The sequence below is a fragment of the Macrobrachium nipponense genome, chromosome 9, assembly GCF_015104395.2.
Source record: "Macrobrachium nipponense isolate FS-2020 chromosome 9, ASM1510439v2, whole genome shotgun sequence".
In the NCBI taxonomy this organism is placed as follows: Eukaryota; Metazoa; Arthropoda; class Malacostraca; order Decapoda; family Palaemonidae; genus Macrobrachium; species Macrobrachium nipponense.
The window spans coordinates 92,778,370-92,805,803 of NC_061110.1; the positions used below are offsets into that span (position 1 = coordinate 92,778,370).

At 37.0% G+C, this 27,434-nt stretch overlaps 1 pseudogene; it reads right to left on the reverse strand.

Annotated features, from left to right (window-relative positions):
• Nucleotides 1-27,434, reverse strand: part of LOC135218488 (uncharacterized) — a 437,434-nt pseudogene that overhangs the window by 16,180 nt on the left and 393,820 nt on the right.

The following is a 27,434-nucleotide window of genomic DNA, read 5'->3' on the forward strand; positions in this document are numbered from 1 at the left end:
ATATACTATCTATATATATATATGTGTGTGTGCGTGTGTGTGTGTGTGTGTTGTGTATGTGTGTGTGTGTATTCCAACATGTTCCTAGAAGTCCAAGACAAAAAAAAATCGAGTTCCAAGACTTAACCAACACTATTAGCTGACAAAATCCTGGAATTTCAAGACAAGGCGAAGATCAGCTCCTACTAGCAATGCTCACTGATCGAATGTTTGGAAGTTTCTACGAAACGAAGGAATTCCAGACTTACCAGCACTGCTGTCTGATTGATTCCTGGAACTCCAACTTCTCTGGTGGATTCACCGAGTGGATTGAGGGTCTTGTACTGGACGCCGCACACCAGGTTGTCTGTGCTGAGGTTCTTCATGCACGGTGCATGGATCTGGTACTCTGGAAGGGAAAAAGCAATAAATGAAATTCACCTATTATGAAGAGTGCTTTCAAGCATTATATATGATACACACACCACACACATCACACTATATTATATATATATATATATATATATATATAATATATTATATCATTCGAGCTACAAGTGTCCTTTAATATCTAATTCGCTCTACCTCGGAATTGATATATTTTCATATATGTACCGAAGGGGAACTTTTAGTTGATAATAATTTCGTCCCCTCATGGGATCGAACCACCGTCCAGTGGACGGGAACGAAATCCGAGGTAGAGCGAATTAGATATTAAAGGACATTTGTAGCTCGAATGATCTTATATGAATCACGGTGACGGTGTAAATTATTCAATTATATATTATATATAATATCATTTATAATTTATTATATATTATATATATATAATCTAATAAAAGGAGCCCATACAAACGGCAAAATATAGAGAGAAAATACTATATTTCAATGACTGCTGCCTCTTTCTTCAGGTAGATGAATGAGAAAAGTTACAGAAAAGGAGAGAGAGAGAGAGAGAGAGAGAGAGAGAGAGAGAGAGAGAGAGAGAGAGAGGAAGCAAACAGTTAACTATTTGTGCATTAAGCCTAAGCAACAATTTAAGACTTTTTCGGTCCCCAATTTTGGCCGATACTTTTTGCTATTTTCAGCCTGTCCCATGGTTCCATGGAAGACGTTCTTAAACGGATGCCTCCAATACATCCATGGCTTTATAGATTTCACTATTTACTGTAATATTATGCTTATTTATTTTTTAAATTAATACCCAAGATATCTTTTTTTCGAATGAATTATGATAAGAAATTAGGGTAAATTAAGCTAAACTATATATTGGCTCTTGACACCTTTAAGGGTTTGGGCAGGATCTGGTAAAAGACCTTTCTAGTCTCACTGTTCTATTTTAGATTCTCGTTACTTTTATATTCCAGAGAACAATCCAATTGTTCTATTATCCCGATCTCTTCATCCTGTTCCAGCAATGCTTTAAGGCATTCTGTTCACTCCCAAATGATTCTCATTTTTAACCGGTTCTTCGTCGAGTATTTCCTTACCCTGTAGATTATTTGTTTTCTCGTATATTCACGTCTTCCTTCGAGACCTTCCCCCTGATATTCGCTCTCTTCTCCCTGTTCATAAAAGAGGTCTCGCAGAAGAAGAGTAAAAATCCAGGAAGAGAAAATCGGCGAGGAGCAGAAACTTCCAAGCAGTGATCATCACTTGCAGAAGAAACAGAGACGAGACTCGATCATTCCCTTATGGAGGTGACTCCAGAGAGGCAGGTTAAGGGGGAAAATGCAAATTTAGTAGCGAATTTCGCGTCTTCCAGAGACAAAAGACGGCGTAGGGAAAGTTGATTACGAGAGAGGAAGGGAAATAAGGGGCCAGGCAAATCCTATAATGCACTTCATTTGTTCCCTCGACAAGCGAGTCGGGTAGTTATTTTCGCAAAGCAATCTGTGAATGTTGCTTTATTTTTCTCTCCGCATTTAGACACGAGAGATATTGAACCAACTCCTGCTCTTTACAGTTCTCGGACAGTGCGAAATGATTACGTGATTCCTCTGGATGCAGTTCACCTAAAACCGGGGTCCCCTGCAGGATATTTTCAAACCAGATGCAACAAGACATAGAGGGCTATTTTTACCATGCGCTTTATTTGTTGATTACAAAGCATAAAACACTCGCTATAGTACCTGGAAAGTCCATATTCAAAGGAAAAGATTTAAAACACCTTAAAAATTCGCATTTAGATCAAACAGTATCTATTATATTCATCCAAATTCAAACACATACTAGTACTTGATCATATATATATGTGCATGTATCCATATACAGTACTTAGCATGTACGGAGAACACGCGTGTATTTCTGGGCTCTGTTACAAACTCTTGTTTGTCGACTCGATTGTTCCTGAAAACAGGCGATAATGAAATGCTTCGGTGCGGCCAAGTATTGTTTACATTTGTCCAGGATGGAACCAGGAAGAGATCAAACATTCCCCGAAACATTCAAAGGGTTAATCATCCAATACATCTTTTCTCATGGTTTTATCGAACCCCAGTCATCTGTACTCGAGAATATCGTCTACACAAACGAATACAATGCTCAAACCCAACCCCCCCTTCCCCTACTTCGTTGGCAGCGTCGGGAAAATAGATCGGTCGGGAAAATAAGAACACAATGTAATTGCTGCTGCCATAAGCCTAGTCTCAGTTACCTTGAATGTCGACGAATAATGGCATCAATATGAGCTAATTGTGATGAGGGAGAACACCGCAAATCATGATGAGTTAGAACAATAAACTTACTCCCAGCCTGCAGTCGTTTCACTTTGATATTTTCATGCATTTCTGAGGATGGGGAATCTGTAAACAGGGCGTCAACATTTGACATTTAAGAGAGCGACGGATGGCGGTTGAATAACGAATAATTGATCGTCCCTGGTCTATTGCCTTGGTGAAACTGACACTCGGTATAAATAAGTTTGACTTACTTCCCGTGAGTCTCGTGAGAGAGAGAGAGAGAGAGAGAGAGAGAGAGAGAGAGAGAGAGAGAGAGAGAGAGAGAGAGAGAGAGAGAGAGAGAGATTTCATTATGAATGTTGCGGTTATATTCTCCGATGGTGTAAGACACTGATTACAGAAAAGCCTGGATAACCGAAGCTAATTAGGTTATAATCACGAGATTTCCAAAGTATAATTAATTTGACGAAATTCAACGGGGACACTTTTCATACCCAGTGTCAGACATTTTCATTTCTGAATTTTTTTCTATCCTGAAGATTCACGCGTTGCATTTTATACTTATCCTGGGTTCAAAATAATAAAAAAAAGAACTTGTGATTACTAAACTAACGCTGGAGAGCCGTTATGAAAAACCTAACGGGAGATAATAAAAACGCAGACACATCTCTACCTTTCTCTGTACAGACGCTCTCTTTAAATTTAAATAGCTACACGCAGCTCTATTTCGGTGTCATTGTCAGAATCATTTATTATCAGAATCATCAGTAACAAAGTTTTTTTTTTTTAAAGTATCTTCATATATTTATATTCTAAAGGCTTTCAATTAAAAATAATCCCTTTAGAAGTTCATTTACCTCAATGACGATTCATGCATGTACAAAGACATATGCATGTACTGTCAATACAGTGTGGTTCAGGCCCGAAAGTATTTGGAAGTTATAACAAATATTCCTTTCGAAGTTTCGCGGCTAAATGTACTGTCAATAATGCAAAACATGATAGTTTCTGAAGATGCCTTAATGGTTTCAGTTACTGCAGTCGTGAAACTATCAAGAAACATTCTTACAGGAAATCCCATATGTTTCTAATTTAAGATAGAAAAACTTTATCAAGTATATGAACATAACTCCAGCTTCTACGAGCCACGAAAAGAAATATTTTGAAAACATCTGAAAATTCAAACAGACTATACAGCAGTTCAACAGTTATTAAATAAGAAACGTAAAGTAAGAATTCAATTCCCAAATCACGAATGGCGACGCAAAAACCAAATGAAAGAAATTCGAAGAAACTTCCTATCTTTACTTATGATCAAATTGTAACACATTTAGGAGAGAAACTCTGCTGAGCGAAGAAGTAAATAGTGAACCAAGGTATCAAAGAGTGTAGGGTTCTGTGTAGATGCATACACAGGCTCCGATTAATGAAATAAAATGAATAAATTAGCGCACGAAATCAAACCGAGAACACTAACGAACTGGGGCGATCAACGAGCGCCAGCACCGAGATCATCTCTCCGATCTGGGTGTTCTTGTAAAGTGATCGATTTTTAGTCTAATTAAAAAACGGAAGGATACTCACGGTCCCTGAAGTGTCCTTTAGTGCAGAGGCTCTGGATGACATCCTCCGTCCCCGTCAGTAATTGGTAGATCACCCTCTGGCGAGTTTCGTCGAAGCAGCGCGTGACGTGGTTGTGCACGCAGTCCAGCCCGGACTCCATCGTGCTGCACGCGGAGAAGAGAAGATAAATAACGTCTAAAAAAAGGGAGCGTTATAATCAAGCGTGTGATATTTAAAACAGCAAAACGTTGTTCAAAATACTGTCCTCAAGTCTATTACATATGTAAGTCCAAAAAATGCATGAAAAATGCATGCTGTTACACGACAATAGCAACGCAATCATTCTGACAAAATAATAAAATATAAAATAAAATAAATAAAATGAAATAAATGATATTTAAATAAATAAATAAAAATAAATAAAATAAATACATAGAAATAAAATAAATAAATAAAAATATTGAAACTAATTAAAACATACGCACAGTAGCACGATTCTTATAATATGGAGTAACAAACCCACAGTAATTTATGTATCTGTACAAATATATTAAAAAAAAATAAAGCTAAACAGAACTTTCGAGAATCTGTACGAGTCATCTTTTCAGTATATATTTGTAAAAATACATAATAGTGGATTTGTTTCCCCAAGTGATGATAATATTAATTAATATCGTAAGGAAGATGAGATAATCATATTTGCGACCATAATTCAAGTCTATTAATAGACCACCATTCTCTACAATGAAAGAGATACAAACTCACCAATATGTTCTGCGCAACCGACATTAATGGTACTATTTTTTTTTTATGAAAAGAGGTCACAAAGATGCTCCTGATTTGTTTAAATGGAATTAAACAGCCAATAGGAGCGAAATAACCAAACACGAAGTCCAAAGCAGCGCCATCGAATCAAAAGTCGACATAATTATGCCCAGCGGTAACCAATGAATTTATAATTCTAGGGAGGATTTCGTAAACCATTATAGAGGACTGATAAGTGGGTGGGGGCAATGAGTGTTTTTTTTTTCTTTTTTTCTTATTGGTGAGAAATATTGTACATGAAAAAATTCGTGGAAAACATAATGAGCTATATAGAAATTACTCCCAAGTATATATGTACTTGAAAAAATGCGGGGAAAACATAATGAGCTGTATACAGAAATTACTCACAAGTATATATTAACACCAGGAAAAAGGGAAGTACAGTTTTTTCTTTTTTTTGAGAGAGAGAGAGAGGAGAGAGAGAGATGGGAGAGACGGAGAGAGAGAGAGAGAGAGCGAGAGAGAGAGAGAGGAGAGAGATATATATATATATATATATATATAATATATATAAACAATATATATATATATACACACATACATATATATATATATATATATATATATATACCACATACACATTACATATTATATATATATATATATATATATAATTATATCTTTCTTTTTTATCCTCCTAATCGTTCGTAGCGTCTTGAAATGCTTCTAAAGTATTCAGTTGTTTACTCAGACGCGGATCAAAACAGACGGACGAGAGAAAACTTCTGGAGATGCCTCAACTTTCCAACCTGCTTATACTTTGATAAGGCTTTACCTCGCAAAAAAGAAAGAAAAAAAGAGTGACGGAAATATTTCAAATAAATACCTGGGATCTACGACTGACTGGCGATTCTCGCAATCATTCGTGCCGAGTAACAACATAGTGACCATAATTGCAGACAATGATGGGTGTTTTTATGAGAAGTTAATGCTATGAGACAATCAGGTCATAGATTTATGAAGGAAAATAGGTCTGATGATTAGTAGTAACAACAGGCACAGTAGAGAGAGAGAGAGAGAGAGAGAATCTGAAAAAAAACATGTAGCAATGACGAGAGACGCGGAAACCATTTTAAATTTGACTGGAAGCAAAAGCGGACATACCGGAGCAATTTTAACGAGAGGAGTTTGCGCTCTAATTGATTCCAGCACTTGACGGAAGGCAACGGTCATAACAGGGAAGCTGGATAATGAAAGATTCCAACCCCATTCGCCGCTCACACTCCCCCTTACCCTCTCTCTCCCTCCCTCCACCCTTCCTATAAGCGAAAAAGAATTTATACAAAAAAATGAGACATCCACTTGGCAAAATCATGGAGGTATGGCGGAAATGACCGCCTACCTGCTGAGTCTCGTTGAATGGTCTTGGTACGGAAGAAAGAGATACCGATGATGTAATAGCTTATCGAACTGGATCTCAAAGGGACTCATCTCCAGTAACATACTTTCAGAAGTATACACAGACGAAAGTGAAAAACGAGATAGAATACACTGAATTAAATGTATATATTACTCTTCATTACTTTTTGAGCATCGTATTTTTCTGGGTCAAAACCAGTGAACTCTTCATGTCAAATTTGAGGCAAATTAGGGGTGTAAAAACAGTTAAATAAAAAAAAAAAAAAAACTCTCTCTCCTGGTCAGATATACGAGTATATATATAATTCCTTTCGCTCCTAGTCAGAACGAATGTTGACCCATCTTCCATCGCTGTTATCAATTCCATTTTTTGTAAAACTAGAATGCCGATGTTTTCCTGGAACAAATATAATAATATATATATATATATATATATATATATATATATATATATATATATATATATATATATATATATATATAATATACACATATATGTGTGTGTGTTAACACTCAGTCTGCCAAGAGATGAAAAAATCCTATATTTTCTCGCCTAAAGGACTAAACAGTATTTGTCTCATATAAAGGACACGAACCGTAAGGAGCATAAAAGGGAATAGCACAGAACGAATGATACAATTAAAAAAAAAAAAATCTTATCAGGAAACAAAGACTCAGTTATCTAAATCTAACGACCTGATGAAGATCTTTGATGTTATCATTAAACAGAGTAAACCATTACTGGATTATCTAGGTGTTATGCAAATCAGAGAGAGAGAGAGAGAGATCATTTTTATTCAAATTCAAGGTCATTTCTCGCCAATCCCCAGTAAGGAGTATTTTAAGAAAGGTCAAGTTGAATATTAAAGAGCATCTTGATCCAGAAACACTTCACTGTTAACCGACCCAAGCTTCATGTATGGACCATAGGGGTCTTAATGTATATATGTACGTGTATATATAATATATATATATATATACATATATATGGGAAAATGACTTATAACGCAGTTTCCCGAAGATTTAAAGATATTTTTTTTTAACTTCCAGTTCCTTTTCCTTTTATGCAGCTGCATATGTATGGAGTTAAGTTCAGGTTATTATCACAGCGATTCTCAACCAAAATATTTGTAGCTCGGCCCCGATCCCACTATGCAAACGGATTGAATTCTCGCCCAAACAAATTGAAAAAGAATAAAATTAAATGAAATTCAGACTGCAATAAATATCGAAATCACTTATTCCCGGTGCCACCTCTCTCTCTCTCTCTCTCTCTCTCTCTCTCTCTCTCGTCTCTCTCTCTCTCTCTCTCTCTCAACATATTCATTAAAATCTAGAGGGTGTTAATTTCACCGGGTGACACCGACGTGGCAGCATCAAAGGGCTGTACTGGTGGCCAGCCGAAATTTTCAGGTCATGTCAATGGGTGTGAAGTAGTTAATTAGGGAAGGATAAGTTTTTTTTTTTTCTATTCAAGGGTTTTTGGTCGTATACGATTTCAAATAACCCTTGAGGCATATTTGGAATTCCGGAGGAATCTATTTTAATTCTTCACCTCTCGCTCTCCAAAGAGCTGAGCAGAGGTAGGAATGTATTGGGGCAGGGAAAGGGGAAAGGGGTTTTGGTTGCGGGGGGTGAAATAGGAGCAGAATTCGTTGCACGAAGGATCGAAGTGTCATATCGGGATGCAGCTTGATGGAAATGTTATAGGATACTTCCCCCTACCCCGACCCAACTCCAATCTCGGTAGCCGCCTCCCTCAATTCAACTAAGAGTAAGTTTTTGAACTTGTTCCTCTCTCTCTGGCTTTTGACTGCGGTATCTTTTCTTTCCCGATGAGAATTGCGTCAATGGTCATAAGCTGCATCACACTAGCGTTATTTTCTCTCTCGTTCGCTTTAGCTTTAAATCATTTACTTTTTACTTTCCTCGCAACAGGATCAGACGTTCGAGTTTCTTCGTGGAAATAAAGGATTTTTTTTTTCATCAAAAAGATGAAGTCCGCCGAGTCCTACTACTTGAATGAGTGCCATCTGTCTGAAATTAAATCCTCCTTGTTGGGTTAAGTGTTAACTAGGTTTATTTTTCACAAATAAATTATTTGTGGGCAGTAACTCCGAGTATAATGAGTATAATTTTTTTAAGACATAAAAATATGTTAAGCTTCAGCGGAAAATATATTCCAAAATGTAGCAGTCTTTTTAAGTAATATAATGCAAAATTTTATTGCAAGACGTATTTCAGTAATATCTAGCTGATCTTAATGTTGGAATCTTGTTTTTTTTATCGGGGTTTTGGCTGTACATTGCTATGTATTGGAATATGACTCCATTGTAATACTATACTCTGTTTTTTTCCATCTGTCCATCTGCCTGTGGTGGTCACGTATGGTAACACTGCGTCGCGGACTTTAAATAGTTACGCTATGCGTAAGTTTTATGTAAATAAAAGAATATCTGGGTGTACATTTGCAACTGAAAAGTGTTCTAATAATTTATTGTATGCGAATTAACACCATTGATATTCGAAATAGGATATCATTTTAAAGCTCGGGACGCAGTGTTACCATACGCACAAACACCACAGGCAGATGGACAGATGGAAAAAAAAAAAACGAGTAGAGTATAGTATTGCACATTTATTAGCTATTCCTCTATGGCTGTTTGGTTGGGAATGAATAAATGGAGCAACACAGTGACAGTTTTTGCGCGGAACTTCAAGACTTCTGCCTTGAAAAGGCAGGACGAAGTTCTGGAAATATTGCAGATGTTGCCAGTGTGTTAGAGTGGCCAATTATGCATCAACACTTGACGTGTAATATAAATATATATATATATATATATATATATATATATATATATATATATATATATATATATATATATATATATATATATATATATATATACACATACACACACACAAATAAATACTATAGCGTGTGTTTGTGTGAGCGCGCGCATTCATCAAAAGACCCCTGGATTTCATACTGGCCCCTTAATCTATACTGTTATCTCCTTATCATTAAAATGATCGAATAAACACGACTTGATAAACTCGAAAGATAAAAAATTGCGACAGAAATTGGCATCAGTCACGACGCCGTAATCCCCGAGATAATTTCGTATAGCTTCTTGCCTACACAGACAAAGCTGGACTAATACTCGCAGATATCGAACCGAATTGAAAATATAACAAAAAATTGATGCAAAAGGTTATCGGCATATTTGCTAAACCCTTTTGTTCCGACATGAGCAGGTTGTTAAGCTGATTTCTTAGCGGCCTTCGCTCCGAGGACTGCACTCGAGTGAAATGAGTTCTGTTCGACAGCTCATGAGATTTCACGGCTGCATTTTACCCAGAGGAAAATGGAAATGTCATGAATTCTCACTCTCCGGGTGGCAAGCATTTCGGGGGTTTCTTTTGCACTGCTGAAATGAAGCCCGCCTGTGCCTTGGTCAGTTCGTTTGTTTTCCAATCAAGAAACAAGAGCCTCGCTAACGAATGATTGACATTAAATGCTTCAAACGGGTTACAAAATGTATACCGTTTGTTTTGAGCCGATTATCATCGGTTAACTATCAATATTTGAGTAAATATTTCTTAAGGAATATTTTGTGTATGTTGGCACAAATTCAATTGTCAGAGTAAACATCGTAAATAACTCGTGATGGTTGCTTTGCCTATCATTTATCCATAGAATTCTATAAAGATACTACACCGACAATTTTGCACGTAAATACACTTCTCGAATATCAACTTGAGCTTTCTATAGCAACTTATGGAAAACTTTGTATCAACAAATGTCTCGCTAATTTTGATTTACGAATATGTTTGGAAATCTTTAGTAAAACACGTAAACAAAGCAAAATACAATGTAAGAAAACGCTCATATAAAAACGCCTGTTCACAAAGTACAAACAATATGCGAAAAAAAGTTCCACGCTGTGACGACTGAAACTGATACACAGGAAATCCAATCTCTCGTTCGACTCTCCCAATCAGACTGACATACCTGCACATTTTGTTGAGTTCTGGTTCAGTGGAAGCGAAGGCAAGATTATGATCTTTGTTGATTGCTTGCAGGAGGTCCATGCACTGCTGCAGGTGACTAGGCTCACAGTTCGGTGGTTTCTTGGGCGAACTTTTGCCCCTGGCCGATAATTCCCCGATGCCTGCGAAAGAAGAGAGAGAAAAGCAGGAATTAAAAGAAGTATTCAAGAACTGCTCGCTCTTTCCGCGAAGGGGTCACTCGAATGAGAAGGAAATGGAAAAAGGGGAGTAGGAGGAAGAAGAAAACAGAAGGCTCTCCTCCTCCTCCTGTCTTTCACTGGGGCACATGAATTTTCGGGTGATCACGTGGGCTATCCGGAAGTCCCCTCTCCTATTGCTTGTTAATTAAATTATGCGCATTCTCTCTCTCTCTCTCTCTCTCTCTCCTCTCTTCTCTCCTCTCTCTCTCTCTCTCTCTCTCTCTCTCTCATATCAAACTCAATGTCCCCATGATTAAGGAAGGAATTTCAACCAACTGGTAAAAACGACTTTATTAGCTTCAGTAGGAATAAAATAAACATAAAACGATACTTCATGGAAATTCTAAGATGTTTGTGTGTGTGTGTGTGTGAGTGTGTGTGTGTATGTATGTACACGCCAGGTTGCTTGAGCGCACTCAAACACAAAGAGAAGAGGGACGGACAGGATGGGGAGGGGAATAAAATGACATTTCACGTATCCATACCAGAGAGCCCTCAGCCTTCCAAATAAAAAATAAATAAAAATAACTTTCTATTAAACGGCGAAACTGTAATAAAAGAGGGTTTTCAATACGCATCCAAACGCAATAACGATGAAAGCAAGGACGGACATAACCCTCCCAAAAGCTGCATACCTCGCCATATTCCATAAATGGTAAAATTAGTCTTTTGATATTTGGGGGCCTTCCAGCCCCAAACATATGAGGACATGTCATATATATGTGGCGCACAGGCATTCCACATATGCCTACTCTACTACATGTCAGTGTTGTTCAGACTCCTCCCTCCATCGTTCCAAATCTCACAAAGGCTCTGAAAGATGGAAGCTGTCAAAAGTTCAGATTCTGGATATCGTCTTCGACAATAATTTCCCCGTTTCGTGTTCAGTTCGTCCTCAGTATTTCCTCTGTGTTGTAACTTCTGTAATAACATTCCATTGCATCGCTGGCCGTTGACGTCAGGATGCAATATATCCTTTAATTCTTTGCAATTTCATCTTTATTTTCTTACTTTTGGCCATCTTCTGTTACTCTTCTTTCCCTGCTTTCAAGTCGTCGTTATGTCGTAATAAAATACTGAATAAAGTCTGTATAATATTAAGATGCATTTTCGTACAGAAATTAACATCGCAACTTGAATCGCCTACATTTCCATTTTAAAATGAGCTCCGTTACGTAAAATGTTTCTATTTCAGCAAGGGTCCTCAGCATAGAATGTGCAATATATAAATAGCGCGTTTATTTTGCTTGCATGCACTGTTGCCAAAACTCATTTCAGAACAATTAAGCATTTCTATGCAAATTATTAAATACAATCCTATGAAAAGAAGCCGAATACTTTCTCGTACGCATTTTCTTCCAGGCAGCAAGAGAGACCCAGCTTCTTAACGCAGAATCATAAACGAAATTCCATTTCTTACAAACCCGATGAAAGCCGAAGGGCTTTTCAGTATTCATATCACGTGACCTCTCGTCGGTATTCTTCGGTATTAGCGAAAGGTCTCCTTCTTCCGAAACACTTTTGTCAAACGGCTTCAATAGTTTCGAACTACCTAGCGAAGCCGTTGAGGATATTAGGACGCGAATGCGTTTATTTCAGAATCACCGCGAATTTTTAAATAAAGTGCACATTTGATGCTGGAAAACTTTCTTGCCATAAAGGGGTATGATTGGGAATATTAGAAAAATACCATATCCGATAAAAGATAAAATAATTACAAGCTGTGAGTACGTATCCACACACATTACACACACACACACACACACACACACACACACACACACACACACATATATATATATATATTATATATATATATATATATATATATATATATAAATAATACAATATATAGAATAATTACAGCTCTTTAGCTCGACACGCGCGGGAAAGGGATCATAGAATAAATAAAAAAAATGGTCAATTAAAATTAAGTTGCGTTTAAATTCTTGAACAGATCCACGAGATGTATTGATGGCGCCCTCATTGTGTCAAATAATACCTTTCAATGGAAACTCGGGCATTGTTGAAATTAATAAATATAAGCGAAGAAATTGGTCACGGTGCGGGTATTAGTAATTTTGGAAATATACCTAGTCAGTTGAATTCTTTCCAAAATCAAAGTCCTAATTTTGAACAAAATCATCTTTTTGGCTCTTTAGGGGAAGATTTTTAGAACTGACTTAAGGGCCCAACAATCTGATCAACAGTTATACTTTTTGTGATGTTTGTCTGCATGTATGGTTTTCTGCTCTACTCTTTTTCCCCGAGTTGTATACTGTTCAAGTCCACAGCTATAATAAGCTTCGTACATATATACTTCTAATACACTATGCTTTGTGAAAGGAATTGCAATGTGAACTTTTAAATTATATATATATATATATATTATATATATATATATATATATATATATATATATATATATATACACACCTAACCCAAGTGCGTTACGTCACAAGTAACTCGTCGTTATTATAATTATTATTATTATTATTGTCACGACAGCAATGAAAACTACCAAGGAAACAAAACGCACATTAAAAGGGTCAATTAACTCCGAGCAAAGGAGAAAGCTTTCAGAGAGAGAGAGAGAGAGAGAGAGAGAGAGAGAGAGAGAGAGAGAGAAGAACGCACATCCCTGAACTCCAATTAACGAAAAGGAAGAAGAAGAAGAAGTCGTGGTGGTGGTGTGGATTTGCGTGGGTCCGCGGCGCACGCACGAGATGCAAATCTCTTTGGGCGACGCAAAACTCAGTTTTGAATTTTATTTGATTCATGTAATTGCCAGCTAGCCAGCCCGAGCGAGAGTCCAAACGAGCAAAACGGGGTATATCTGCATCAAAGCAGAAGAGAGCTGAATGCGGCCGACATGCCGCGAGGGAAGGGTTTAATAAAACCCATTGACAAGTCTTTGGCAGGAGGAGGAGGAGGAGTTCCCTCCCTTCTTCTTCCTTCAACCTGAAGGGAATTTCTCTGTCCAGACACTCGTGAAACCTTGCGAAATGCCAGGCAATTTTAGCCTATAGAAGAATGATATACGGGGCATAAAAAACCATGAGTCATATTTCACCTCTGACTCAATAATCAAAACTACAGTAATGCACGCTTCATGTAACCTTAAAAAATTGGACAAAAACAATCTACTGATTTATAGCTTCATCTTCCAATGATTTACTGGCCATTCCTTCTTTAAATATGAAAATGGTATCTTCATATGTGCAATAAACTTTATCTTTATCATTTGATGGGAAACTCTCAAATCATTGTTAAAAATTATACCCATATCAGTTATATTAACACTGTCCAAGAGCTTTTCTATTTCCACATAAAACGTATATGAAGCTGAAACGGACATTTTAAATATTATTATTATTATTATCATTTCTATTATTATTACCGAGTTGTCTTTAAATACATTTTTCTTTACCCCATATTCTTAATCACATAGCTTTTAGTTTCTCCCGTACTCCTCCTCCCACCTCTCCAAGTTCCATAACCAATTCCCTTTCTTTCTCCCCCAACCCCCTTTCTCCTTCTCCTCTTCCCTCTCTCTCCCCTGCTCCTCCTCTCGCTCTATCCTCCTTCGTTGTCCTCAGACATAATACCTTGGGCGCGAATTGAGGCAGGTACGTTAAACACTGTCCTGTGATCCGGTAATGAAAAGATCAAGTTACATCGCAAACCCAATTTTGATAGGAAAGTTAGGCCCGCTCCCGACAAATTAGCTTCCATTTTATCGCGTTACCTTTGGGCCAAATGGAAGCACAAAGTCTCTAGACTGCAGCTTTGTTGCTTAACTGTAGAAATTATGGGGGCCCATTTGCTAAGGTGAGGTAGCCAGAGGTTGGGGGCGAGGCCAGGAGGTAAAAATTAAATGTTATAGGAAAAAACAAACGCGCTCAAGTTGTTATAATATAGGGGTGTTTTATTCTCTCTCTCTCTCTCTCTCTCTCTCTCTCTCTCTTCTCTCTCTCTTCTCTCCTCCATGCAAGTTCGTTCACACGCTTGCTTATTATAAAGTGAGAAAGGTTTTATTCATCACGTATGCTTTCCTGCTTTGCCTGTGTATTTTTGAAAGGTGATTCCCTAGTGGTTTTAAAAAAAAAAATACTTTTTTTTTCTGCGGCAAAATACATTGCATTTAACCTAGAATGTAAAAAAACGTCAAAACTTCAATGATCCCTTTCCTGAAAATAAAGCTGTCTTCCTTTTATCTAAGACAACTGTAACGTTTAAAACGAATCATCATCAAAGGCATTATCCGCTTTCGTATGCAACTACCAATTCGCGTATGGCCAAGGACTGATGTATCCAGCGACATTTTCTTCAGTCGTTAAAATTCCTCTCAGTGAACATTTAATAACATGAGTTATTACAACAAACAATCACAACAATCCTCATGACTATGGGATATATAAGTTCCCCATTAACTCACTGTACTTGAGAGAGAGAGAGAGAGAGAGAGAGAGAGAGAGAGAGAGAGAGAGAGAGAGAGAGTCCATCCGACCAGCCTTACACACACACACACACACAGTAGCAATTCAACTCGGAGAAGACTTTTAGCATGTTCACATAAGGCTAATTCTAGCGAGGGGCTGCCTTCGTCTTCAGCCGCTCCCCCATTTGGCTCTGGAAAAACTTTGGCGTGTGTCTCAATTAAAGCGTTTCAGCTGCATTTGTCTCAAAGAAAGTTTCCTTTTTTTAAGAGGGTCTCTGACATCATGAATCAACAAGAGGGTTCCTCTCTCTCTCTCTCTCTCTCTCTCTCTCTCTCTCTCTCTCTCTCTCTCTCTCTCTCTCTCTCTCTCTCTCATCTTACATAAAACTCTCAGGTAGCTCTTCTTCCATTTCTACTTATTTATATACTAATGTCGTTTTTTATTCAGCTATTCAGTTCCTATCATTCCTCTGAAAGTGTTGCATGTCTGATTTTAAGCGTGACTTCGGTTGGGGGATTTTATATTTCATATACCCCTAAATTGCATATTCATAGACTATATGCTACAGCGTCTTGGAAACCGAAGACACATTTAACACATTTTGAACACAGCCGTCCAGCAAACATACAATCACTATATATATTATATATATATTATATTAGTATATATATATTATATATATATATATATATATATATATATGTGTGTGTGGTGGCTGTGTGTACGATATATGTAGGCTGTGTGTTGTGTGGTGTGTGTGTGTGCTGCTAAGATGGATATAAATCAGTTGAGAAGACTAAACATATTCCTACTAAGTGACTGTTACACCAACGAAAACAGGGCAAATGATGCACAATGAACAAACGTAACATTCTATTTTTTTTTTTTTTTTTAGAAATAATGACCAAACCTAAATACATATGCATGAAACAGTTACGCCTACGATATCTATAAAGACTTCTAGTAAAGACCACAAGGCAGTTGCTAACAACTTTTAAAACTTTTAAGAGTGCAGAGTTTGCCATTAGTTTTTATTTTTCATTACATGAGTTACGAGCTTGAAGTCCTAGAGCATACGTTGTGAATGTAACGGGCAAAAGTACACTCCAGAGTTATTCCCCTTCATTCCAGGGTAAGTCTCTTCTCCCACTCGAGATCGTAAGTTTGAATACGCTTACGAGGCCCCTTTGCCTCTCTTAACAGTCCGACTTCAAAACTAATCACTTCACTTTGCTGTGATCCGAAGGCTTCTTCTCAATGACGGAGTGGCCCCTTCAAAGTGAACCATTTTCTGTGAACTATAAAAAATCGATTCGTTTTCTATGAAGCGTATACTTCGATCAGTTTCCCCCCAAACCCTTTGCATTGGATAAACAAAAATGGCTCCAGAATTGCTTACCGTCTCTCTTCTTCGATGCCAGGGGATCCAATATCGTGAAAGATTGGAGCAATTAAAAATAACAATGGGCGAATACGCCAGGCGGAATAAAAATTTCCCAGACACTTTTCCACTGTTTAAATCTTGTTTGAAGATATGCTCAACGATTATTAGCAAACATATTGTTGTCAACTAACGGTGGTTTATGAAACAGTATGTAGTCATTATAGTGAAAAATTAAGCATAAAACTGTCATTATCATTATTCATTACAACCATCGTTCACGATAAGCCAACATTTTAAGATAGTGAGCTCACTAAGTTTTTTTTATCATCTTTATATTATGAACATACAAATAAGATTAAGTAAGTATTTGTTGAGACCCTTGTAGCGCTTTTGGTATTTATAAATCATGTAAAAACATGAGCTATTGCCTTACAATGGTCCAGGGAAAATGTTTACATCGGAAGGTATACATCTGCTGAAATGCCGGAATAAAATTCATAAGTTTAAAGTTCACTTGACCATTTTTAATCAAAATATGATTCCTAATCAAAATATGATTCCTATGGTCTGATGCTACCATGGAGGAAGAGCCCGTGCTGGCATAAAGCCCAGCTTAATCTACGCGGCATCGTCAACGGAATAAATGATATTCCTGATTTAAAAGCTTTTTGTTACCAAGTGAATAAAACTAATTTTTAGCGAGATTAGGCACCTTTGACGGTCGAGAACTGTTATCGAACGACGACCATGGCGTCATTCGTGATTATCGAATAATCAATCATTTAGGAATCACCACGCGTCACATAAACATCATCTGCGCATGATTAGCGATTTTACGGGCTGCTGTCGGAGCAAGAGCCCGTGCTGCCATTTAGTGATCAGTGTGGAAGGGGAAAGGAGAGAACGAAAACTCACCTGGATTTCGAACAGGAAGAGAAAACGGAATTTCGAAGACGTCACAGGCACTATCCCTAAGTAATATATCATCACTTTTTATCACTTTATAAATCAATTTTACCCCTGCCCCAGCCTATCACTTTGAAAATAAGAAATGAATTGAAAAGCCGCAGAATAATAATGCTGTCTAATGTCGGTCATTCAAACATGCGGCCGTTAAGGCAGCTTTATTCATGATTTTTAACCTCAGAATCTTGTCACTCTGAGATGGTTGGTGCGTCAGACAGGCAGATTTTTTTTACTTCCTCGCATTGGGTGATCATTATGAATATCTGTCATCTCTCTTTTCCTACTGAACGAGGAAGTGGCAAATGACGTAACAGGACTATTCGCCATGTAATTACTGATAGCCCCTGTTATAGACAAAAAAAATTTTTTTTTTTTAATTAGCAGATTTTCGTTGAATTTATGATTCCTTGCTTGTGATGTAAGACCTACTCTTTTCAATTGTGCAGCTGAACTGCTGACATAATAAATATATAATCGGAAACTGATGCCAGCGTTTCATTGGGGTTAGTTTATCCTCATTTCCTGCTACTTTTCCCTGTAGAATACACAAAAGTAATTTGAGTGAACTACTTCTCGACTGTGCGATAACTTTTACACTAGATTGGGCAAGCCTCACTTATACTGATCATACTGATTCTGGGTATACAGGGTGTCCATAAAGTCCCTGGGTATACAGGGTTCCATTAAAGTCCCAGTACCATATACTGGGACTTTTTACGGACACCCTGTATAACTTCTTAAGGGGAACAACAATTACTTTTACCAAGACCAATCCTTTTATGAAATATTCTGAAAGTCCTACTAGAAGTCCTACTTGTTGGACTGCTTTAATAACAGTTTCAACATTTAAATGGCGCTCTCATCATTACCAAGAAATCCTCTGGATGCTCTTCTTAGAAAGGTTAAGAAGAAATCTTGGGTCTAAGACGGCGACATGGATTGCGCATCAAGAAAGATGAAAACTAGCAAAATAAAAAAGTTTCTGTCAAGAAGTAGAAAACATTCATGAAAGTTGAGAGAGAGAGAGAGAGATAATGTGTGAGTTATCTAGACTCGATTTGACTTCACAAAAAGAAGGAACAAATAATTTTTCAAGAAATGCAAATGGAAGATCAAACGCTGCTGCGTCCGATGTTGTTCGAGTGGATTGGAAGCGAGAAAAAAAAAATTGTTTGTTTTAAAAGACAAAGGATCCATATTAAAAATATGTAAATTAACTTTTGCAAAGAATTTTGATGACGCTGATGAATGTTAAGGTTAACAATAATAACAATAATAATAATAATTAATATTATTATCTTTATTAATTGTTTGTTTGTATGGTGTTGTTACGTTGCATGGAACCAGTGGTTACTCAGCAACGGGACCAACGGCTTTACGTGACTTCCGAACCACCACGTCGAGAGTGAACTGCTATCACCAGAAATACACATCTCTCACACCTCAATGGAATCCCTGAGAATCGATCTTGCGGCCACAGATATGGCACGACAACACCATACCGACCAAGCCACTGAGGCGCTTACATTTATTAATGAAAAACGCTAAAGTAGCAAGTGAGGCTTGCAGCCTCACCTCTGCGTAGAGCGAAATTCATGTAATGAAAAACCATCACTATCAGCTCTCTCTAGAAAGCAAAAATAGGCAATACAGGATATAAAAAGGTTAGCAAAAAACAGCAACACAGTCTTCTGATGAATAAATTACAACTAATCTATAATCACGTCATCACTCCAGGTAGCGCTGCCCGTTACTTTTGCCGTGACTGATTGGTTATTTGTCTGTTTTTTTGAGCGCCGTGGCCTCTTTATCAGACGGGAGTTTATTTGACGCCGTTGCGGTGTAGATATATACATATATACGGTCGCACTCGACAAATTCAATTTACTCTACAATTTGCAGCCTTTGGCTTACGCCTCAGGGATCGCCCTGATTGGTAGTTATGCCATGGTAATCCTGGAATCTCGATGGATTAAAACGTAAATGCCGCTATGAATTTAAAATCACACTTTAGCCGGAATGGGCGTGACAAGTCCCTCGCCCCACTCTCAAAAGTTCAGTCGATCTAGGCGAATCTCTCTCTCTCCACAGCATATATATATATATATATTGATGTTGGGGAAAATCATTAAAAAAGGGAGGGTTATTCTATACTTCACAAGCACATCTGTGCTTTCGAACTTGAGAGTCGAAGGTCCCAGAAGGCGCATCCCCTCAGATTCTCTGCTACATATTTCGTGGGTGAATCTGCTAGCCCCACGCCCCGTTTCAAACCAGGTTAACTCCTAGTCCAGATACCTAATTCAATGCTTAGGTCAATAAAGGCCACCGTAGATTTTGTTTAACCCCCATGATACATACCACTCGATACATCCCATTCGTGGCAGAATTTTTAAGCAGAAAATTTAGAATGGTTTTAGAGGGAATGATTGTGAAATCGCCTTGAAAATTATTATAAAAGTCTTATTAATCATTATGAAATCGTCTCCAAGATGAATGTGAAATTGTCTCCAAAACCAACGCTAAATCGTTTCCAAAATGGTTTTGTAAGTATCCAAAAATTAAGTGTAAAATAGTCTCCAAAGGGACAAAAATATCCAAAAAATATAACTTTTTTCAGTGAAAAAACTTAAGAAATCTTCTGTAATCCCGTGACTTCTTTCTCAACCTGACTTTGTTTTCCCCCGGAGATGATTGTTCACTGGGCGGCAGTAGTATCTTCTGTTTCTTTCCTTGATCTTCTGTTCATTTCATTGCATAAATAAAAAAATCAATGACATAAATACGCGATCTCTTAAATATCAAAACACCATGCCCGACGTTTGCATTTGTCGACTTTTCTGTTATTATTTTATGTTGCCCCATTGCTCATTTCGGTGTTAATAAAAATACCTAATCTTCCACCGTGATTGCATCATACGCCCGTGTGGTATGATATATATATACTATATATATATAATATATATATATATATATATCTATATATATATACATATTGTATATGTGCGTGTATGTATTATTACGAAAATTTAACTTCTGGAGCGACTCTAAGTGGAAGGCCGCGTCAGGCATACATGAATATGGATGAGGTTTTACTGGAAAGGTATGGACAGCTATGCGAGTCACAAGGTCGATTCAAGAATTAAGTGCGGGAATGAAACTAAATAACTGCCTACAAAAACGAAGAAAATATTGATGTAACTAAGGAAACGAAAATAATTATTACACACCCGAAATCCAGATAAACAAATACAGATCTTCTATAAAATTGAAAAAAAAATAGACGGAAATGTTGCGTGGTACATATGTGACCTGATTAGAAAAAAAAACGAGACAAAAAAAAAACAGGAAAGGTAATATCCTAACTAAGGAATTCCACATGAGATTGATTCCCAGCAGCTGAAACATGTTTTGTGAGAAATGGAAACCGCTTGAAACTCACATAAGGTTATGGACATAAGGGGAAGAAGTACGGTTATGAAATGCTTGTAGACCAATTTCGAAGGCTGTAAGTCTGATGCTGAACCTCAGCTCCAGTAAGAGCAATGAGCTGTATTCTTACTGTCTTATTACGTTACTATCTATCTTTCGCAGTATATACACAACTCTCTGTGTTCTGCTTCTTATTGTAATCGTGAATACTTATGAAAAAAAATTTCATCTCAATATATGATCCAATTCAAATTCATACCGATCATCAAATACAAAACAAGTAAATCCATTCTGTGCTAGATACGCAGTGGTAATAAATGAACAAATGAAGCACGTAGGAGATTTACAAATATACATTTCCGTATATTTACTACTTCACCGTCACACCAACTCTAATGCCAGTAGTACGAGTAACGACTGGTGTCTACTGGCATTTATGAATTACTAATGGTCAAGAGAAGTCTACAAATACAAACTTTTGTTTTTTTTGTTTTTTTTTTAATACTGAGACAAACGAAATCAAATACACGCCACGCGAACGACTTTTGCGTGGAAAGTGGGCGAACGCATCAGATAAACTTACTTAGAGCAGCTAAAACTATCCTGAAACATTCGCTCTCCGTCGTGGCCAGAATGTCAGGCGGCGAGCTTGACTTCATCTTCACAAGAAAAGGAAGACGCATGACATTTCTGCATTACTGATGTCAAGCTACTAAAGCAAGACGTATCTGATGTCATCCTCTTAAGAACGAACAGCACAAAAAGAAAAAAAATACGTAAAACTTCATCTTACAGAAAACTTTCTTCTACACGTGACAGACAATACGACCAAAATTCTTGTTGACATATAAACCCAAAGTATTTTCGACGTACCCAGGGTAGAGTGGGGTCGGGGTAGGGAGATGAGAATGGAAAGATTGAAATAAACTTGGGTTAATGGATATTCACAACGTCTCCGTCAACTGGTATCGATAAAAGTTTGTCAAAGGTTGAAAAAAAAAAAAAAATCCCAAGACTAAGAGAAACGATGACAAAAACCGTGATTATTTTGAGGTCACTCAACATGATCTAAAGTATTTCATATTTTCACCAGCGCAAGCTCGACGATACTGGACGTTTATAAAACAGTAAGAGAGAGAGAGAGAGAGAGAGAGAGAGAGAGAGAGAGAGAGAGAGAGAGAGAGAGAGAGACTAAATATGTGAAAGCTTGAGCATAGAAAAGAAATACAGTTTGTTTTAAATTTCAGTTTGATAACACTGATTTTTGCAAGAACATACGTATATATACATGTATGTATAATAGACACAAGTATATTATATATGTGTATTTTTTTATTGATGTACTGAAAGATCTATCTATTGACAAAACAAAAAGTAAAGCACTGGATTTGCATGCTTGTCTATTCATCATTCAAAGACCGACCAATCATAGTTACGGCTGCTGAAACTGACCGTCTTACCAAATATGTCACAGCAGGAACAGAAATACAACCGGAAGAACAATAAATCCCGAAACAAATATTAGTGTGAGTCAATCTATTTACCCTCCTTAAACCGGAAACTGATCATACTAATGGAATCCTGGTTTGAGCAACAGAGGGGAGCTGAGATTGCAAACAAACTCCACCGCGTCGGTCTGTTTACAGGATCAGTAACCTGTTTGCAGTGACACAAATAAGTAAACACGTCGCCATTTATATAGCAAGATGACGTGAGACGCCAATAAACATCAGATCTCCTGCCTCTCGTTTCGGGCGAGGAGGTGAAGTGCCTATGGTCGAGGTAGAGGAAATCTTCTAAATCTATTGGGATGTGGGAGTTGATTTGCAGCGAACTGTTCTGCTGATCTCTCTTAAACGTGAGATAATTGGGCGCTCTCACCGAGATTAGTTGTAATCACCCTTTGAACATATGTCATACTCTGAGGTTCATGGCGACGAGAGTCGCTGGATAATGTTTATCTTCAAATAAATACACAAATGCGGTTGATTAATTTTTAGTAGAAGTGTGCACGTGTACATAACACTCCTCAGGAACCTTACTTGTTAGTGGGATTAACTTGGAGGGGCAAAAATATTCTTAAACATGACATGACAGCATCTGTGATTCATAACGTATTTCACATATATCTGCCCTCGTTCAAACTGTGCATTTTTACGCGACTTCGTAAAAGGAAACTGACCAATTAAGAGATGGAAAGCAAGGATGTATACGTAGCGAAAAAGATCTAAAGAGAAAATATTATCCGGAGACGCGAGGGTGAAAATCAAAGTCTCTCTCTCTCTCTCTCTCTCTCTCTCTCTCTCTCCTCTCTCTCTCTCTGTGACATATACCCTAACATCAAGTTAACCGGCCCACTGATAGTAGTTAATGAGATCAGGGCTTCCATATGGGACTCCTTTGACCTACTAATGGCGTCTCCAAAACACTGCCCCTGATGACACCCAGCACCATTAACAGGGGACCATCATCAGCAGCACATATGCCTTTCTTCCACGGCAATGCTATTATAAAGGAGTGAATAGAGGGGTGAATAAAGGAGTGCCTTTTCATGACACACGGGTCTACATAAACCGCAGATATTTATTTATGCAAATAGTAGGCTTCATTGTTATTCGTGTATGATGATGAATTCATGACCCTTGTTGATTCTTTCTAAATAAAAGGTACAGTTGTGGGCCAGCTTGAAAACTCGTAATAATAATAATAATAATAATAATAATAATAATAATAATAATAATAATAATAATAATAATAATAATAATAATAATAATAATAATAATAATAATTAAAATAATAATAATAATAATAATAATGACAGGATTCCGCGAATTAATCTTACATATTATCTTTTCCATTTTTCTTATAACTCGCTTTTCTGACTCGGCGATACTTCTTAATAATAAGTATCGCTGAGTCAGAAAGGCGAGTAATGAGAAAAATAAAAAAGATGATAAATAAGATTAATTCGCTGAATTTCTGCCATTTTAGTCAACAGAATTTGTTTAAAAGAGGGTCTTCTTCCAAATAATAATAATAATAATAATAATAATAATAATAAAATAATAATAATAATAATAATAATAATAATAATATTTTGGGAGAACACACTCTTTTAAACAAATTCTGTTGAAGAAAATGGTAGAATTCAGCGAATTAATCTTATACATTATCTTTTCTATTTTTCTTATTACTCGCTTTTCTGGCTCAGCGATACTTCGCAATAATTGGCCAATATTCATATTGGGGATAATGCTGATGTGGTATTTTATTTAGAACAGGATTTATTAATCAAAAAACTGGTATTATCAGTATACTGGTATTATCAGCATACTGTTGTATGGTACCATAGACGATCCCGGCCTGACATTGACCTCTCTTATGAAATGATACCAACACCGACGACGACCCCTGCTTGACCTGGACCAGAGGAACGCCTTTCTATACACCAGTATTCTGATAATACCATTTTTTGATTAATAAATCACGTTCTAAATAAAATACCACTGTCAGCATTATCCCCAATATGAATATTGGGCAATTATTGCGAAGTATCGCTTAGCCAGAAAAGCGAGTAATAAGAAAAATAGAAAAAGATAATATATAAGATTGATTCGCTGAATTCTTCCATTTTATTCAACAGAATAATAATAATAATAATAATAATAATAATAATAATAATAATAATAATAATAATAATAATAATAATAATAATAATAATAATAAAAAGCTCTCCTTCAGGGTGCTTCTTAATAAAAATGGTTGTGGGTTAAGTCCACAGTAACAGTAATATTTAAATTTGTTATAAAAAAATGACTGTTCTAGCACAAGATGAAGATCGCTTCAATAACGAATCGATATACAATCATAGCTGTTTCGGGGAAAGAGCCAGACATCCATAACATGTAGACCTTTAAATCTTTTTTGGGGAGGAAGACTCAAAACTTTGGGGTAGGTACTCCAGGGCCACTTATTTTGAACACAATTTGGCCACCTGGTAGCAAGATATTCCAAGGTATTTAAGGTTACCGCAAATTTAACGATGTTCGAATAGTTTCATTTATGTTTGTTTGTTTGCATGGTGTTTACTTCCGAACCACGTCAAGAGTGAACTTCTATCACCAGAAATACACATATCTCACCCCTCAATGGAATTCCCGAGAATCGAACTCGCGGTCACCGAGGTGGCAGGTCAAGACATTACCGATCACGCCACTGAGGCGCCGTTTCATTTGTGTAAAGCCATAATACCAAAATTCGGGATTTCCTGTTTCAGTGTAGACAATTTCATGAACTGTGCTATCACTATTGTAACATTTGAGCACGATTTTTTAAAGTAATGGTTACCATTTTGTTTAAAGTAATGAACTTAATCCACTTGTTGACAAAATTTCAAAATTTCAAGACGTGGTTAAGGTAGCTGAAATTATCCTCCACCTTCTTATAACTGTTTTGAATCCAAGGTTATTAGGGGTTGTACCTATTCTTACGGCATTTTAAAAACATTAATGCTAATAAATTTTCGCGTTTATTTTGTAAAATCTTCATAACTATTTAAAGAAACTGAACGAAGTATCACCAATATGAAACAATGATCTTAGCCATATATAAAACAAGTTGTAAGAGAATCTCGATGCTAGAATACGGATACCTACTTTAAATATTTAATACTTTAAATACTTTTGGTTGCCGATGAAATTGCGATGAGAGGAGCCCTGATCAAAATTGGCCACACGGGACCACAACCTTCACAAATGGATGATCATAACCATATTGTTGAGATCATTTGATCTTACAATCTGGAAACTCATAAAACCTTTAGTTGTGTTGTGAATGAATCCCAGTAGCGGATCTACTACACAATTTAACACAATACTTATCCACTTTGTTTACATTTAGTGGTGGTATTTATGTTTCAACACGATCATATAGGATGTGCCGATATATATATATATATACTATATATATATATAATATATATATATATTATATATAATATAGTATATGTATGTATGTATGTGTATGTATGTATGTATGTATATATATATATATATATATATATATATATGTATGTATGTATGTATGTATGTATGTATGATGTATGTATTATATATATATATATATATATATATATATATATATATATATATATATATATATATATATATATCTGTGGCGGTACTGACCTTTCATGCGCACAGATCTAAGGTAACGTGTGCCGACACTGGAGGCTATACTTTGGAGAATTAGCAAAAAGGGTTCTAATTTTGGATGAGAAATTAATTGATATGTTTCTTTGCATTAAGTTTATTCTTCATTAGGGGTTCTTACAAATTGTTTTCCCACCTTCTGAGTTACTGGGCTCTTGGACTGATAAAACTTAATTGGCACTTGTTGCAATTACGAGTCTATAGGCACGAGGGAATTTTACTGAGTATTGATTGTCACTTTCACTGTCTTTGATTGCTTCGCACACCACACTTTTGCACCTGTTCTTCTTCTGGGGATTCTTCTGTCTTTCTCCCTCTTCTTTGCCTGTTGCTGCGCCACTGGTTCTCCTCGTTCCCCTCTTCGTCGTTATCTTCTCTCGACTTCTCTGTTCCCCTTTTTTCTCTGCTCTCCTCTCTCTCTGTCTGGCCTTTTTGTTAGGATGGAATCTCCTTAGCACCGCCTTTGAATTTTGGGATTTTGACTGGGTGTGGCATTTTCTGAAAGACTTTTTGTGTCTTAGTGGCTACAGACATTATACAAGACCGCCTTCCTGTCATGTCTTTTACAATGATTCGTAGGCTCTGAATTTGTATACGCCTCCTTCTTCATGTCCTGGCTTCTTGGGGGCGTATCCCTTGGTAACCTCATAGGTCATTCGTTGATACTTCTTTTGGGCTGTCTTATGACCAACACTCATGGCTTTTGATTCGTCGAAGTCCTTAGGTCTATCTCGAGAGGGTGGAGCACTTAAGAGTTCGGCACTCCCCTCCTTTGAACAACGGGTCATAGAATTCCTTTTTAACGTATGCCAGATGGCTCTCTCTGACCTGTTCACGAAGGGAACGCCGATTAGTCATAGGCGCTAATGAGAGTAGTTTCCAATTTCTCGAAGATGCCTGGTGGATATCGCTCGTCGCCCATAATCTCTTGTTGGTCACTAATCACTGGTACGGACAGAGGCTTTTTGGGGGAGATGAAAACCAGATGTCTAATGGCTAAAAGCCTAATGTTTTGAGTAACCAAATCCTTTCGCTAAGAAAAATCATTATCTTATTTCCCTTTTCTCTTTTCTTCCGTATTAACCGTTTCGTGCCCTTTTCTTAAGTATTATTAAGTTATTGTCTTTTTGGAATAACGACACTGTGCCACACTATTACAGTCTCGGCCCGCTACCTCGCTGACTCCGACAGCGTTAACTAAGCTGAAGCAAATATTATACCTACAAGAGGACTCCTAACTTATGCTTCTTGGAAATCATTTTGAAACTTTAACTCAAAAACATCAAAAGTGAATGTAAACATGAGCAAATCCTTGATTAAGTAACGTTAAGGGCAACAAT